Raw genomic sequence first — 4,592 nt, 5'->3', positions numbered from 1 at the left:
CTCTGTGTGATTTTGTGCATGTCGTGCATTGTGCCAGGATTTGGGTATTTTGGGGGAAAAAAAATGGATTTACATGATCTTGCAATTTATTTTGCATTTTTTTTGCAGTGGATTACATACTCTTGCAATTTTTTTTTTGTTTTTTGTTTGTTTTTCCAATGGATTGCATGCTTTTGCAAGTTTTTTTTAAATTATTATTATTTTTTGCGATGCAAAATAACAGTAAAGAACATAAAAGAATATAAAAGAACATTACATGTTCTTGTAATTTTATTATTATTATTATTATTATTATTATTATTATTATTATTATTATTATTATTATTATTATTATTTTGCATGGATTACTTGGTCTTGCCCTTTATTTGGAGTTTTTTCAGTGGATTGCATGCTTTTGCGATTTATTTTATTTTTTTTTCAATAGATTGCATGCTTTTGCAACTTATTGAAGGTTTTTGTTTTTGTTTTTTTTTGCTATAAACTGCATTTTCTTGCAAGATATTTCGAGGCTTTTGCAATGGATTGAGTGTCCTTAAAATATTTTATTATATATTTTATTTTGTTTTGTTTTATTTTATTTTAAGATAAGATCGTATTGGGTCTTCCAAGGCAACGTTGGGTCTTCCAACACAACGTTGGGTCTTCCAAGGCAACGTTGGGTCTTCCAACACAACGTTGGGTCTTCCAAGACCTACGTTGGGTCTTCCAAGACAATGTTGGGTCTTCCAAGACCATGTTGGGTCTTCCAAGACCTCGTTGGGTCTTCCAAGACTGCGTTGGGTCTTCCAAGGCTACGTTGGGTCTTCCAACACAACGTTGGGTCTTCAAAGACCACGTTGGGTCTTCCAAGACCTACGTTGGGTCTTCCAAGGCTACGTTGGGTCTTCCAACACAATGTTGGGTCTTCCAACACAGCGTTGGGTCTTCCAAGACCGCGTTGGGTCTTCCAAGACAACATTGGGTCTTCCAAGCCCCTGTTGGGTCTTCCAAGACAACGTTGGGTCTTCCAAGACCTCGTTGGGTCTTCCAAAACTGCGTTGGGTCTTCCAAGACCTCGTTGGGTCTTCCAAGCCCCCGTTGGGTCTTCCAAGTCCACAACCAGGCAGCCAATGAGCATCGGGGAAGGGTCGTTAGGGGTTAATTAGATGGGTTAATGATGGCGTCCCCTGCCCCACGGATCTCTGGGATTGCAGTGGGCCGAGCTTCGTGAAATGGGGCGGAGGAGGAGCCTGGATCTCCACCTTCATCACGCTCTTCCTCCTCGTTTTCTACGTCAGAGCCCAGACCCCGCCCACTCCATCCCCTCCTTCCCATTGGCCAACGGCCTTGGAGGGAGGAACAGCCACAAAACGGGGTGAAAAACACCAGAAAATGCCCCAAAAAACATTCAAATCCCACTTTATTAACAAATTTCCCATCTTTGCTTCTCCATTTCCATATTTTCAACAAAAAATCCGCGTTTCCCCTCGCTCCCGCCATGTTTTTCCCATCATGCACCGCGTCCTTCCGTGGGAAAGGCGCCGGGGGTGGTTTTGGGGCAGGAAACGGCTATTTTGGGTGCGGTGACTCAGACGGAGAAGCGCGGTTTGGGTAAACAGGACACATCTGGCCGGGGTGACGCCGAAATCCAGATGTTTGGCGCTGCTTTTTTTGGGGGAAAACAACCAGTTTCGGCTCCCCGAATGACTCAGGCAGCAGCCCAAGAAACCACGGCGGGGAGGAAAGAGGAGAAATGAAAATGGCTTTTATCGTAAACAGGATTTTGGGGTTTTGGGTCAAAAAAATGAAATTTTGGCTCCCCGGCACGCAATCGAGCCACGGAGGGGTGTAGGGCTGGGAAGGAAAATGGGGGGAAAAGGGATGAAAATGGGGGAAAAAAAGGGGGAAAAATGTGATTTTTTGAAGCTTTGTGATTAGGATAAGATCAACACAAAGTGGCTTCATTTTTTGGGGGGAAAAAGGGGTTTTTGGCAACGTGATGGACATTGGGGTGCGATAAACCAACACAACAGTGCTTTTTTTTGGGGAAAAAAAATGGATTTCTTGAAGCTCGATGAAGATTAGGCTGAGATGAAGCAACACGATGAGGCTTCATTTTGGGGAAAAAATAGTCTTTTTTGTTAACCCGATGGAGATTGAATAGGAAGCACCAACAAAACAGGGCTGTTTTTTGGGGGAAAAGGGGTTTTTGGAGATTTATGGAAGTTAGGGTGTGACGCACCAACACAACACGGCTTCATTTTGGGGGGAAAAAGAGTCTCTCGAAGCCTCCTGGAGATCACTGAGGCAACGCGGCTCCATTTTGGGGTGGAAAAATGGGTTCCCGAAGCCCGTGGAAACAGTCTGAAAATCGTTTTATTCTGTGCATTTTCGGGAAAAGCACAAAAACTCCCGGTCCAACCCCTGGGACAACAGAGGGGTGAAGACCTTCAGTGTTCAGAGAACCTGGGGAGACACCAAAATTAAATTTTTTAGCTTTAATTAACGTTAATTATTAGTGTTTTGGGGTGTGTGGGGGGTACCTTGAAGAGGGTGACGCCGGTGCTGTAGCAGAGGCTGAGGAGGAAGAGGATGACGAAGGCCACGGCCGTCCAGAGGTCGGAGACGTCTTCCTCCACCTCCAGCTCCGTCTCCTCGCCCAGGGCCACCATGATGCATTCTGGGGAGACTGACAAAAAAAAGGGGGCGGGGGTCAGCCCCAAAAAGACGTGTTTTTACCCGTTTTCCACCCAATTCCTCCCCAGCACCCTTCAAGAAGCAATGGGATCGTGGGGGTTTTTGGTACATGCATCAAAACCCCAAATTTTCACCCATTTTCCACCCAATGTTTGCCAAAAACCCTTCAACAATCATCATGATCATGAGGATTTGGGGTACATGCATCAAAAAGCCATATTTTCACCCATTTTCCACCCAATTCCTCCCAAAACCTCTTCTATAAGCAACAGGACCATGACAATTTTTGATACATGCACCAAAAATCCACATTTTCACCCATTTTCCATCCAGTCCTTGACCAAAACCCTCCAACAAGCACCATGGTCATGAGGATTTTGGGTACATGTACAAAAAGACACATTTTCACCCGATTTCCACCCAATTCCTCCACAAAACCCTTCTGCAAGCAATGGGATCACAAGGCTCTTTGGTGCATGTACCAAAAAGCCACATTTTCACCCATTTTCCACCCAATCCTTGACCAAAACCCTTCAACAAGCACCATGGTCATGAGGATTTGGGGTACATGTACCAAAAAGACACATTTTCACCCGATTTCCACCCAATTCCTCCACAAAACCCTTCTGCAAGCAATGGGATCACAAGGCTCTTTGGTGCATGTACCAAAAAGCCACATTTTCACCCATTTTCCACCCAATTCCTCCCAAAACCTCTTCTATAAGCAACAGGACCATGACAATTTTTGATACATGCACCAAAAATCCACATTTTCACCCATTTTCCACCCAATCCTTTGCCCAAAACACTTCAACTAGCATCATGGTCATGAGGATTTTGGGTACATGCACCAAAAAGCCACATTTTCACTCATTTTCCACCCAATTCCTCCCAAAACCTCTTCTATAAGCAACGGGGCCATGAGGGGTTTTGTTGTATGTATCAAAAAGCCACATTTTCACCCATTTTCCACCCAATTCCTCCCAAAACCTCTTCTATAAGCAACAGGACCATGACAATTTTTGATACATGCACCAAAAATCCACATTTTCACCCATTTTCCACCCAATCCTTTGCCCAAAACACTTCAACTAGCATCATGGTCATGAGGATTTTGGGTACATGCACCAAAAAGCCACATTTTCACTCATTTTCCACCCAATTCCTCCCAAAACCTCTTCTATAAGCAACGGGGCCATGAGGGTTTTTGGTGTATGTATCAAAAAGCCACTTTTTCACCCATTTTTCCACCCAATCCCTCTCCAAAACTCCTCAACAAGCAACGGGGCCACGAAGATTTTGGCGCATGCACCAAAAAAGCCATATTTTCACCCATATTCCACCTAATTATTGGGCAAAACCCTGCTGCGAGCAAAAGAGCAGTGGGTTGGTTTTTGGTACATGAAAAATAATAATTTTTGCCCATTTTCTACCCAATTCATGTCCAAAACCCTGCTGCAAATAGTGGAAGTAGGATTTTTTTTAATGAACTTAGCATAAAATGTCACATTTTCACCTATTTTCTACCCAAATCCCTCTCCAAAACTCTCCCAGCAAGGAGGGATTTTTGGTGCGTGCAGCAAAAACCCCATTTCCGCCTGTTTTCTACTCAATTCGTGTCTAAAACCCTGCCGCGAGAAAAGGGGAAGTGAGATTTTATTATTGTTTTTTTGGGCGAGTGCAGCAAAACACCACATTTCCACCCATTTTTTCTCTTGTTTCTCTCTAAAACCTTGCTGCAAAAAAAAGAGGATTTTTAAAAAAATTTTGGTGCGTGCAGCAAAGACCCAATTTTCCCTGTTTTCTACCCAATTCTTGGCCAAAACCCTGCTGGGAGCAAACTGGGAATCCCTAATTTGTGTAAATCCTGCTTTTTCTCACCTCTCTTGATTAAAAAAAATAGGCGAAAAAGAGGG

At 43.8% G+C, this 4,592-nt stretch overlaps 1 long non-coding RNA gene across 1 annotated transcript; it reads right to left on the bottom strand.

Moving 5' to 3' along the window:
- Positions 1-1,382: 1,382 nt before the first annotated feature.
- LOC311426027 lies at positions 1,383-2,686 on the bottom strand. Its single transcript, XR_014686490.1, has 2 exons — positions 2,523-2,686; positions 1,383-2,445 (listed from the first exon to the last, which is right to left on the bottom strand). It is a non-coding gene; the product is annotated as an uncharacterized lncRNA (long non-coding RNA).
- Positions 2,687-4,592: the final 1,906 nt, after the last annotated feature.

This window comes from Aythya ferina (assembly GCF_964211825.1).
Source record: "Aythya ferina genome assembly, chromosome: 36".
Classification (NCBI taxonomy): Eukaryota; Metazoa; Chordata; class Aves; order Anseriformes; family Anatidae; genus Aythya; species Aythya ferina.
Note: the sequence above shows the minus strand (reverse complement) of the source record. Positions and strands in the feature narration are given on the sequence as shown.